The sequence below is a fragment of the Tamandua tetradactyla genome, chromosome 19 (genome assembly GCF_023851605.1).
Source record: "Tamandua tetradactyla isolate mTamTet1 chromosome 19, mTamTet1.pri, whole genome shotgun sequence".
Taxonomy (NCBI): Eukaryota; Metazoa; Chordata; class Mammalia; order Pilosa; family Myrmecophagidae; genus Tamandua; species Tamandua tetradactyla.
This window is the reverse complement of record NC_135345.1, coordinates 11,272,867-11,286,556: the sequence shown is the minus strand read 5'-3', so window position 1 is coordinate 11,286,556 and position 13,690 is coordinate 11,272,867. Positions and strand designations below refer to the sequence as shown.

The 13,690-nt window shown below is 35.5% G+C and overlaps 1 pseudogene; it reads left to right on the top strand.

Annotated features, from left to right (window-relative positions):
- LOC143663337 (etoposide-induced protein 2.4 homolog pseudogene) overlaps positions 1-13,044 on the top strand; it is a 93,381-nt pseudogene extending 80,337 nt beyond the window's left edge.
- The last annotated feature ends 646 nt before the right edge of the window (positions 13,045-13,690 follow it).

Sequence of the window (13,690 nt, the reverse complement as noted above, 5' to 3'; positions counted from 1 at the left end):
TGGTCTCACACACAGGTTGATGTTTGAAAATATGGACTATATCATCCTTTACCCAGTATTCTGATTTACCTTGGTCCTATCCAAATCACCTTCATTCATATCTCTAGACAAAGTCTGATCAATATTTCAGCTTTTTAAACAGCTGCTCAATGTGGTAATCCTGACTTTCATAGTCTCAGTGCTCTAATTCTGAGTCTCAGGTGTCACATAAATACCTAAAGGTTTAGGAAATGACCAGGTTACATACAAATAGCTCAATATCTCAGAATTTAGAAATATCAGTTACAGCTCCTAAATACATGTGAATTGCTGTAAGTGCTTACAATCTAGGAATCTTTACTATTGGCCCCAAGCTGGTAACCCAAGCTCCAGCTTGGGTTAATTCTCTGAGTTTGTATATTATAGTTAATCCATATGAGTGAGACATGATTATATTCGTTTTTTTGTTTTTGACATTTTATTCAACATACTTTCCTCAAGATTCTTTCCTCTAGTTCCATGCCTCACAACTTTATTCATTCTTACAGCCACTCAATATTCCTTTGAAAATAAACACCACAGTTCTCCCTTCTACTCCTTAGTTGTTTTACCCTTAGGCTACCTCCATCCATTGCAGATCATGAATACTGCTGCCATAAATACTAGTGTCCAAATGTCCATGTGTGCACCTACTCTCAGTTCTTCCAGGTATATACCTAGATATGGGGTTGCAGGATCACATGGCAACCCTACCCTTAGCCTCCTGTAGAACCACCACACTGCCTCCAGAGGGACTGCTTCTCTTAATTTCCCTACCAACAGTGAATAGGTATGTCTTTTTCCACATTTTCTCTAGCACTTGTTTCTCTGTTCATTTTTAAACAATTTTATTCACACATCATGCAATCCAACCTAAGTAAATAGACATGCCTTTGCCACCAAAATCTATATGAAGACATATAGATTTTGTGAAAATCTATATTCTGTGAAAGACATTTTCTTTCACAGAAAATCCATACCTCTCCCCCATACCCTCATTTGTGGACATTTAGTTTTGGCATACTGCCTTTGTTACTTTCAGAGGAAGCATATTGCAATGTTATTGTTGACTATAGATCATAGCTTGCATTGATTGCACCTTTTCCTGTATATCATCCATTTTCAACCTTTTATAATGTTGACATTCATTTCTTGTTCCTAATGCAAAAACGTTCTTATATTTGTACATTTAATCACCATCATTGTCCACTGTAGACATTCCTAAGTTATACTGTCTCAGTCTTTATTCTCTATCTTTCCTTCTGGTTTCATACCTTCTAGTCTTACCTTTACTGATAATCTTTATTTCTACACTTTTCTCCAGAATTCTCCCTCCTGCCTTTTCCTATCAGTCTGCAATACTCCCTTTACTATTGCTTGCAAAATCAATCTCTTTGTCACAAATTCTCTCAGTGATTGTCTGAACATATTTTAATTTTCCCTTCATATTTGAAGGACAGTTTTGCTGGGTATAGAATTCTCATTTGGCAGTTTTTCTCTTTCAAAATCTTCAATATATCATACCACTGGCTTCTTGCCTCTATGGATTCTGCTGAGAAGTCCACACATAATCTTATCAAGCTTCGGTTATATACAATGATTGTTTTTCTCTTGATGCTTGAAAATTCTTTGTTTTTGATATTTGATATTCTGATTAATAAGTATCTTGGAGTATGTCTATTAGGATCTATTCTATTTAGGGCATACTGTACTTCTTGTATCTGCAATTTTATGTCATTCAAAAGAGATAGGTTAAAACACTGAATGAAGCTGCATCTGAGCTATAGGTTTTTTTTTTGTCTGTCTGTTTGTCTTTTTTTTTTCTTTTTCCTTTTCTTTTTTTTTACTATTATTATTACTTTTTTTCTCTATATTAACATTCTATATCTTTTTCTGTTGTTTCGCTAGTTCTTTTCCTAAATCGATGCAAATGTACTAAGAAATGATGATCATGCATCTATGTGATGATGTTAAGAATTACTGATTGCATATGTAGAATGGAATGATTTCTAAATGTTGTGTTAATTTCTTTTTTCTTTAATTAATAAAAAAAAAGAGATAGGAAATTTTCAGTGATCATTTCCTCAGTTTGTCATTCTCCCCCTTTTCCCTTCTCTCATCCTTCTGGGACATCCACAATATATATATTTGTGTTCATGATGTTCTTGTTCAATTCCCTGAAACCATGTTCATATATTTTCCATTATTTTTCCTATATTTTCTTTTGTGTGTTGGATTTCAGACATCCAGTCCTCTAGTTCACTGATTCTTTCTTCTGTCTCTTCAAAGCTATTGTTTTAGGTTTACATTTTTTTCATCTCATCTATTGTGCTTCTTATTCCCATAAGTTCTGTGATTTGTTATTTCATACTTTCAAGTTCTTCTTTATGTTCATCCACTGTTTTCTTTATATAAATCAACTTGTTGATTTGACTTTTGATGAGATTTTACATGTTTTTTTTTTTTTTTTAATGGGCAAGCACTGGGACTTGAATCCAGGTCTCTGGCATGGCAGGTGTGAACTCTGCCACTGAGCTGTTGCCTGCCCTTAGATGTCTTTTTAAACATCCTGAATTAGTTGGTTCAACTCCTGTACCTCATTTGAAGTGTTGGTTTGTTTCTTTGTCTGAGCCATATCTTCAATTTTCTTAGTATGACTCATTATTTTTTGCTGGCAGCTAGGCATTTGATTTCCTTAATTAATTTATTCTGGAGACTATTTTCCCTCTCTTACCTAGGGTTTTCTTGTTGGATGGCTTTGTCCTTTATTTGTTTTTTGACATTCAATTCAAATTATTATAGACCTCTAGCATAGTATCTTTTTAACTGATCAGAATTGATCAGTTCTCCTTTTTTGGCTTCTTGTCCTGCCTATATGGGCCTTTTGTTTTGAGGAGGGTTTCCTCAGATATTATAGACTTGAGTCAGATTTTTCCAGGTCAGACAGGCCCATGTTTCAGGAAGAAAGAGTAGCCAGCATCAGTTTTCCATGTAGGTGAGACCCAGAAGCCATCAGACTTTCCTATGAAGCTTCTAGATTCCATGCTTTTCCTATGCTGCCCAGCATTTTGGACTTGTCTACCTATCACTTCCCTTTAGCTTAAAGTGATGCAGTGCCTTTAATTTCATTAGAATCTCCCTGCCAAGGGTATGGTTGAGACAGAGCTGAGGCAATAAGATGGCTTTGATTGCTTCTGTTTTCATGCCCGTGGGGTCTGAATTCCTTGAAGGAGGGATTCAACTTGAGCTGGGCCCTGCCTCCCCTTTCTTGGGATATGATATGCCCTTTAGAGAATTAACCCTTTTCCCTTGACTCCTTACTTTGTCTCAGAAACAAACCTTAGTTCTGTCCTTGCCTGGGACAGTGCTGGAGGCTGTGAGTGCTTCCAGTTCTAGCTCATGAGTTGGTAAAAAATAAAATAAAAATAAAAATAAGGAAAAAAGGCTTTTCAGAGCCAGACCCCTGCTTTGTCAATCAAGAGCTTGGGTTGGTGTATGGCTGTATGTATCTCCAGGTTCTATGTAATTCTTTTCTTGGGGTTCAGCTATTTTCTGATATTTTGTGCTGCCCAAGTCAAAAAATTTCTGTTTTTTTAATTTTTTAAAAATTTTTTTTGCCATCAGTCCTGCCCCTTCTGTGTTGGGGCAAAATCTTCTAGTTGTTTTAGTGCTTCTTTCAGGTTAATCTATGTTGGAGGCCTGTTTTCATTAATCAGAATTTGTTAATTAATTCCACAATTTGGACTTGCTTGAGCTAAGTCCTTGCTACTGTCTAAGTCTATTCTCTATCCCTTCAGGGAACCAACCTGCTGTGCTTATGGGGGAGGAGCACTAGTCTCTGCAGCTTGGGGGCCTTACTGTTCTTTGTGGGATCTCATTTGTTCTACCTGCTCCAGACTGGTATACGCTGTGTGACTGGTCATTGATGCTCACCCAGAAGTTCTTCTGTACCATGACTATTTACTAGCTGCTCTGGAGGACAAACTGAATTCTATACTTCCCTATGCCACCATCTTGCCCCCAAGTATAGTCTTTATAACAAATAGTATTGGAAATATTGAAAAACAATATGTCAAAGTAAGTAAATAAATAAATATATAACATCATCTACAAAATATATAAATCAAAATTGATCATAGATCTAAATGAAAAACCTAAAATTATACAACTGTGATCTTGGCTGATGTGAAGATTTCTTAGATATGACACTGGAAACATGATCTATAAAAAATATATATATACATTAAACTAAATCAAAATTAAAAACATCTGCTTTGTTAAAGACCCTACACAAAGAATGAAAATGACAGAGATTGGAAGAAAATATTTGCACAACACACATCCAACAAAGGATTTTTATCCATAATATGTAACAACTTTTCCAATTCAGTAATGAAAAAACAGCAACCCAATGAAAACATAGGAAGAAGATTTGAAAACACACTTCATCAAGGAAGATAAACTGGTGGCAATTAAGGGATGAAAAGATTTCAAAATTCTTTAGTCACAAGTGAATTACAAATTAAAATCATAATGAGTCATAAAAGACAAAGAAGGACACTGCATATTAATAAAAGGAACATATCACCAAGAAGAAATAACAATAATAAATATGTATGCTCCCAATCAAGGAACTCCAAAGTACATGAGGCACATATTGGGAAAATTGAAGGGAGTTATAGACATATCAACAGTAATAGTGGGAGATTTCAATACACCACTCTCCACTATAGATAAAACAATTGTGCAGAGAATCAAAAAGGAAATAGAGAACCTAAGCATAAGATAAATGAATTTGATTTAATAGACATATATGGATCATAACTCCCAAAACACCAGAATACACATTCTTTTCTAGTGCACATGGAACATTCTCCAGGATAAATCATATACTGTGACATAGACTGAGTCTCTAGAAATTTAATAAGATTGAAATTATCCAACATACTTTCTCTGGTTACAACAGGATGAAGTTGGAAATTAATAATCACCAAAGAACCAGAGCTTGCACAAATATATGGAGATTAACCAATACACTCTTTAATAATCAGTGGATCAAGGAAGAAATTGCTATAGAAATCAGTAAATATCGTGGAGACAAATAATAATGAGAATACAACATATCAAACCTTATGGGACATAGCAAAGGCAGTGCTGAGAGGGAAATTTATTGCCCTAAATGCCTATAGTAAAAAATAAGAATGAGCAAAACTTGTGGATTTAACTGCTCAACTGGAAAATTTAGAAAAAGAACAGCAAACTAACCCCAAAGCAAATAAAAGAAGACACATAAAGACTAAAGTAGAAATAAACAAACTGTAAAACTGTAAAACAATAGAAAGAATCAACAAAACTAAAAGTTGGTCTTTGAGAAAATTAATAAAATTGATGATTCCCTAGCTAGACTAACAAAGAAGAAAAGAGAGAGTACACAAATAAATATAGTCAGAAATGAGAGGGAGATTGTTACCAAAGATCATGAAAAAAATTAAAAAATCATAAGAGAGTATTATGAACAACTATATGCCAACAAAGTAGGTAACTCAGATGAAATGGACAAATTCCTAGAAAGACTTAAATTACCTAATCCAACTTGAGAAGAAATAGATCTCCACAAACCAATTACAAGTAAAGAGATCTGATCAGTAATAAAAAATCTTCCCACAATAAAAGCCCAGAACCTGATGGTTTCACAGGAGAATTTTATCAAACTTTTCAAAAAGAACTTTTAAAACTCTTTAAAAATATTTAAGAAAAATGAACCCTACTTAATTAACTTTATGAAGCAAACATCATTCTAATACCAAAACCAGATAAGGATGATACATGAAAAGAAACTGCAGACCAATCTCCCTAATGAACATAGATGCAAAAATTCTTACAAAATAGTATCAAATTGTATCCAACATCACATTAAAAGAATTATACATCATGATCAAGTGGAATTCATACCAGGAATGCAAGGGTGGGTCAACATAAGAAAATTAATCAGCACAAAACAGTACATTAACAAATCAAAAAGGAAAAATCATATGATCCTATTGATTGATGCTGAAAAAGCATTGGACAAAATCCAGCATCTTTTCCTGATAAAAGCTCTTCAAAAGCTAGGCATCAAAAGAAACTTTCTCAATATCATAAAGGGTATATATGAAAAACTCACAGCCGGCATCATACCTAATGATGAGAAATTGAAAACATTCCCTTTGAGATTGGGGATGAGAAAAGGAAAACCATTGTCCACTATTTTTCAACATTTTATTAGAAGTACTAGCTGGAACATTTAGACAGCATAAAGAAATAAAAGGCATTCAGATAGGAAGGGAAGAAATAAAACTTTCATTATTTGCAGATGACGTGACCTTATGCTTAGAAAACCCTGAGAAATCTACAATAAAATTACTTAAGATAATAAACAATTCAGCAAAGTGGAAAGATACAAGATTAATGTACAAAAATGAGTAATGTCTCTATACACAAGCAATGACCTATCTGAGGTCACAACTAAGAAAAAAAATCCATTAAGGATAACAACCAGAAGAATTAGATATCTAGGAATAAGCCTAACCATGGATGTCAAGAACTTAAAAGCAGAAAATTACCAAAAATTGTTTTAAAAAATTCCATGTTCATGGATAAGAAGGTTGAATATCATCAAGATATCAATTCTATTCAAACTGATCTACAGATTCAATACAATACCGATAAAATTCCCAACAATCTACTTTGAAGACATGGAAAAATTGGTTATCATATTTATATGGAAGGGTCTTGATATAAATCCATTTACATGGATTTATATCAAGGGAATCCCCTGATACTGTGTCAAACTTTAGAGACACCCAAATCAATAGGCCATGCTCTCAATCATGAAACTTAGTCTTGTGAAGCTTATGTAGGTAGCACAGAAACTTAGACTACCTATAGGCATGTCTAAGAGTTACTTCTGTAGGACCTCTTTTGTTGTTCAGATGTGGCCTCAATCTCTCTAAGCCCAACTCTGCAAGTGAAATCATTGCCCTCCCCCATACAAGGGACATGACATCCAGGGGTGAAAGTGTAATTAATAAAGTATCAGTGGCAGAGAGAGTTTAAATAGAGTCAAGAGGCTACTCTGGAGGTTGCTCCTACACAAGCTTCAGTTAGACCTTTCTACGTGTCATAACCAGCCAACCTCCAACCAGGACCATTCCAGCCAATCCTAAAGAATACCTAGGGCAATTTATAAAATCCCACAAGGGTTCTAGGCACTAGAGTAACTTGCTAGAAACCTACAATCTCCAGATGGGTCCCAGGTCCAGATAAGTCCTGAAACCTAGCCCTGCCTCTCCAGAACATCAGATAGTTCCTTCTCCCTATCCCATATTAGTGACAGACCCCTCCAATATCAAAAATTTAGAATTGTCATAGCCCAAACTATCCCAATGAGAGGTATGGAAAGATCAAAGGTCATGGTGGAATTATACATAGAATGTAGGACTTAAATTAATATGAATGCTGAATCATTAAATTGATATCTCTTTTAGTCTCCAGTGTTTTAGAGCAGCTAGAAGTAAAAACCTAAAATTGTGAAATTATGTGGAAGGGAAAGAGACTTCAAATAACTAAAGATATCTTAGATATCTCTAAAAAAGAGGTGCAAACTGAGAGTTCTATCACTTCCTGACTTTCAAACTTACTATAAAGCCACAGTGGTCAAAACAGCATGGTACTGGCGCAGAGACAGAAGGACTGACTAGAACAGATTCGAGAGTGCGATGATTGACCACCAAATTTAGGGACATTTGATATATGATAAGGCCCCCAAATCGACTAAATTTGGACAGAATGGTCTTTCCAATAAATGGGCATGGGAGAACTGGATGTCAATAGCCAAAAGAATGAAAGAGGACCCTGACCTTACACCCTATACAAAAATTAATTCAAAATGAATCAAAGATCTAAAAATAAAACCCAGTACTATAAAAGTTCTTGAAAAAAAGTGTAGGGAAACATCTTCAAGATCTAGTAATAGGAGGTAGCTTCTTAAACTTTACACCTAAAACACAAGCTGTGAAAGAAAAAAAATATACAAATGGAAACTCCTTAAGATCAAGAGCTTCTGTGACTCAAAGGACTTTATTAAAAAGGTGAAGAGATAGCCAACTCAATGTGAGAAAATATTTTGAAACCACATATCAGACAAAGGCTTGATATCCTGTGTACATAAAGAAATTATATAGCTCACCAACGAAAGAACAAACAACTCAATTATAAAATGGACAGAAGAAATGAATAGGTATTTTTCTGAAGAGCAAATACAGATGACTAAAAAGCATATGAAGAGCTGCTCATCTTCATTGGTTATAAGAGAATTGCAAATTAAAATAGCAATGAGATATCACCTCACACCTATAAGAATGGCTGCTATTAAACCAACAGGAAACTATAAATGTCGGAGAATGTGGAGAAATTGGAACACTTATTCACTGTTGGTGGGAGTGTAAAATGGTCCAACTGCTGTGAAAATCAGTTTGACGATTCCTCAGAAAACTAAATATTGAGTTACCCTTTTACCTGACTCTACTGTTACTCGATATACACCCAGAAGAGTTGAGGGCAATGACACAAACAGACATTTTCACACCGATGTTCATAGTGGTACTATTCATGACTGCAAGAGATGGAAATAAGCCAAGTGCCCATCAACAGACAAGTGGATAAACAAAAGTATGTATATACATATGAAGGGATATTGTGCAGCATTGAGACAAAATGATGCCCTAAAACATATTACAACATTAATGAACCTTGAGGACATAATGCTGAGTGAAATAAGTCAGACATAAAAGGACAGAGACTGTATTATTCCACTATTATGAGCTGATAAAGCCAACAGTGTTCTGGAGCAGCTAGAAGGAAAAATGTGAGTTGAGGACATGGTAGCCCATGACAAACTCTGAGAACTGTTCTGTTGTTGCTTATTGAAGTGTGCTTTGAAAACTATTGCTTTTTTTCTTTCTTTTCTTTGTGTATAAATATATATGTTATATTTTACAGCTAAAAAATGATTTAAAAAACTATAGGCAGTTTTAGTAACATTAGATAAAATAAATTCCTAAAATAAAAAATATTTATTAACATAGCTCACTACTATAGCAAAGTTGATATTTGTAATAACTTTTTACTTGATATTTGGGAACATACAGTTTCGATAGTTAATCAAATAGTATTTAAGATACTGTTTGATATTTAGAATTGAAGTAAATGTGATATCTGTACTTATAGATTTTTTCCTTCCCTGCATTAATTTTAAATTGGTTTATGAAACATATTGTACAAATAGGCATTACAATGATTACTTAGACTTTTTTTTAATACACCTTTGGATAAGCTTTCCATATGTTAACTGTAAAAATATTTATATCTTCATATTTTCCTGAATTAAGGAAAATATTTAGTAACATGGGTCATTACTAAAGCAATGCAGATATTTGTAAGAGCATTCTACTTGATATTTTGAGAACATTCACAGTTTTGACAGCTAATCAAATGGTATCTAAGTTAGTGTTTAATACTTAGAATTTAAGAACTCTGCTATCTGAATATGTAGATTTTTTCCCTTATTGCTTTAATTTCAAGTTGGTTAAGAAATTATTGCACGAACACAGGCTTTACAATGATTACATGGATACTTTTTAAAATATGCTTGTGGTTAAGCTAACTAAGATATCCATTATTGGTGGTTCTAAGTACACTGTTTTCTCAAATAAAAAATATGTAAAAACTAAAAAAATAAATAAAAAGCCAAAAAAAAATCATAATGAGTAGCTACTATATACCTATTAGAATGGCAGGGGGAAAAAAAGCAATGCTAAGTACTGGAACAGATATGGAATCATTAGTACTTTCATGCATTTCTTGTGTGAATGGTAAATGATACAGCCATTTGGAAACCAATTTGGCAATTTTTAATCAAGTTAATTGTATTCTGGCCACATAACCCAACAATTGCACTTTAAGAAAATTACCAAAGAGAAATGCCACTTTGCATAAAAACCTGTATGTGGATGTATATAGTGATTTTATCCATAATTTAATCTGGAAACAACCCAAATATGTTTTGACTGGTGAATAGATAAATTGTGATGCATCATTGGAATGGAAGAGTACTCAGACGTAAAAAGGAGCAAAGAAAAATAAAAAATAAAAAGGAGTAATACATTCAACATGGTTGAATCTCCACTGTATTTTACTAAATGACAGAAGCCAGGCTTAAAAGGTTACATAAGATATGATACCATTTGCCTGATATCCTCAAACAGGCAAAGCTGCAGAAACAAAGCAGCTCAGTGGTTTTCAGGAAATGTTGATGTGGGAAGGAGTACCGACAAAGTTAACAAGAGAATTTCAGGGGCTTAATGGAAATGTTCTATATCTTGATTGGAATGGTGGTTATATGACTATGTGCATTTGTTAAAGCTCATCAAATTGTATATTAAAAAGAGTTATTTCTACTGCTTATAAATAACCTCAGAAGTAAATAAAAATTAGATTTCAGGAGGTTAATATGAAACCACAAGATCAGTTAAAACGGAATTGCAATAGTTAAGGTAAGAATTGAAGGTTGGATTTGCTGCAGTGAGAGTAGAGTTGGAGAGCAGTGAACAGTTTCTAGATGTGTTTCTAAAGTTCAGTTAGCAAGACTGGTAACGATTGTATGTGGAGGTGGACAGAGAGATATGATCCAAGCCCTCCTCATTTTTGGCTTGATGAAGGGGTGAGTCTTAAGGACATTTACCAAGACAAGGAAGACTAAAGGAGGAAAAGATTTGGAACAAAGATTTACAAAGGGGTTTAGGAGTTGTATTTTGGAAATAAAATTTTTTAAATGCAAACATCAATATGCGGATTTCACTACTCTAAATTAATTCATTAATAATGCTTTTCTCAGTAACTCATTGTACAACATAAATGTAAATCTTTAGTAAATTCTTTTTTTTTTTTTTAATTTTTATTTATTTTTTTTACATGGGCAGGCACCAGGAATCGAACCCGGGTCCTTTGACATGGCAGGCAAGCATTCTTGCCTGCTGAGCCACCGTGGCCCTTTAGTAAATTCTTTATCTTAATTATTTTTTGCCTCAAGAATGGTACAGTATATACCATTCACCTCATTCATGACTTTTCTGTTTATTCCTGATACCTTTGCTAGAATTATAAAAAATTGCAAGCTATCATCTTATAATCTTTCAGCCTTCTAATAAATTCTTCCTTAAACTTTCTAAATGGACTTGATTCCACCCATGATTTCCTATTTGCCTAATACCAAGCTACCCTGTCAAAAAATGAAACAGGATCTGCTGAGAGATGAGGCAAGATATCACACTTGTTCTGAAAGAGCATCAACAACCACAACCACACACACACATACACAGACACATCGTTACTAAGGATTGGAGGACATTCTGGTAGTATTCCTCAGGTTGTGAGGGCTAGGGGAACAATTTTTCTCTTCTGAGCTGGTACAAGGAGCACCAGCTTCACATGAGAGATTTGCCATCACTTAGCCTAGAGGCACAGGAACAATTTGGCCAAATAAAACCGAAGGCATGCCAGAATCCTCTTTCCACACAAAATTTACATGTGTTTCTGTGAAAGAGAAAACAATTGAAATAATGTGTGTACAACAGTTTGCAAACTGCAATGTGCTGTATAATTGTTAATTCCACCATTATTGTTATTAATGTGAGCATTATTTTCCCTTCAATCCGTTCATTCTGGCAGTTAAATCTGGGTTTAAAACCACTGTGGGTAATGAGCAGTGTTTCCTGAAACTGTAATAAAAAGTCACAAAAGCCTTTACTTCAGGGCTTCAATGCTTTCTTTAGTCTTCCAAATGTTTCATTCCCCCCTCGGATTCAACTTTCCATTATCCTCATCTTTAAAAGGAAGTGTCCTTGTATTAGACTTCAAAGGATTTCAGAGAGCAATCAACCTGGAGGAGTAAACCCAGATTTCACAGCTCCACTTCCAGCATTGATTCCATCTATACTGCTTCATTATCTATAAGGTTTTTCATGATGAGAGATTTTGGGGTGCTTCTCTCTCCTCTCTGTCGTTGCTAGTGTGGATGAAGAGACATCTGACAGTGCCAAAACCTTTCTCTGGGACTTTACCAGTAGAAATTAAGACTTTATCTGGGGGATTTGTAGCAGCTCAAAGCTAAGTGTTCTAATCCAGCAAAAACAGAGTGGAGCAGTGGCAGCAAAGAGCAAGGAGAGTCTTAGCTCAGTGGAGAGCCCAGAGCATACAGAGGCAGCAGGAGAGTGAACCATGTATCATTAGTGGAATTTTCCAGAGTTGCACTATGAATGGCAGAGTTTTGGAGTTCAGTCTCCTCTTGCTTTATAAGCGTTTATTCCTAAGTGTGTCATTCAGCAACGGCACAAATTATTGGTGATCCATTGCTACATGGAGATGTTTGGTTGTGACTGAAGTTCTTTCTTACTTCAATTTTCAGTGCTTTTTGTGTGTTCCTCCTGCTTGTGCTCAGCAAAGTTGCCAAAGCCATTTGGTTTCAAGATTTAGCTAATCTGGCACTTGAGATATCAGGGAGGAAGGCTCATCCATTCCCAGTGTCAGCAATGTAATTGCTGACATGCTCTTCAACCTTTTGCTGCAAGCTCTTTTCCTCTTGGAGGGGATGTTTGCGAGTCTCTTTCCCACCCATCCATCTTGTTGGCCAGCTGGTTAGTCTCTTGCATATGTCCTTTCTCTACTCTCTTTACTGCTATGACTATTGCTGGTTCAGTAAAGGAATTGAAATCCACCAGTAGTTGTCAAATATAAGAAGGAACTGGCCTTATTATTTTGGATTCGGTTTGTCCTGGGCTTTTTTCACAGCAATGCAGTCCTCATCCATTATCAGTGGCTGCCTCCTCTCTATCTTCTTTCCTTTATGCATGATCAGCGCCAATGAAGCAAAGACCCCTGGTGAAGCATACCATTTCCAGTGGTGCCTCTTCTCCTTGGTGCTTTTCTTAAGCAATGATTCTTCCAAAAGACCATCTATCTGCAGTCAGCTCTGAGTAGTTCAACCTTTGCAGAGAAATTCTGTTCACCACATCCATCACCTGCCAAACTGAAGGCTGGGGCAGACCACTAAGTCTCCTGTCATGGAAGGAAGTGGTGGGATTGGAAAGAGGCTGTGGCAGATCTATATTCCCTGTTCAACTTCCCACACCCAGGGAGGGCAGGACCCACTCTGTCAAGGGTCCTCTGCATACCCCTTCTCTGGAAGAATTGAAGTTTTGTCTCTGGTGCACATAGGCAAAATCTCCTGACATCAGAATGTGGATATTTGAGCCCACTGTGAGTCTGTGAAGACCACAGGTTTTTTTGCAGCTATTTTCTAGTGTTTGCCAGCCCCTGCATCTGGACTGATTTGAATCCTTTGCTTTACTCCTGTGCCATTTACTCTCCTACCTCCCCTTCCTACCTTCCACCACCCTTGAATGAATGGATTGCATACATTTAACTGCTGTGATTAGTGGATTTGTTATTTTTGTTTTATTTTTTTTCTGTGAAGCACATATATCAGATGTGGGGGTGAAGAAATTACTCCTGGTCACTCCTTTTATAGCCATCACTGTCTTGTTTCTTGTAACTCAGCTTAGGTTTTGGTCTCTTG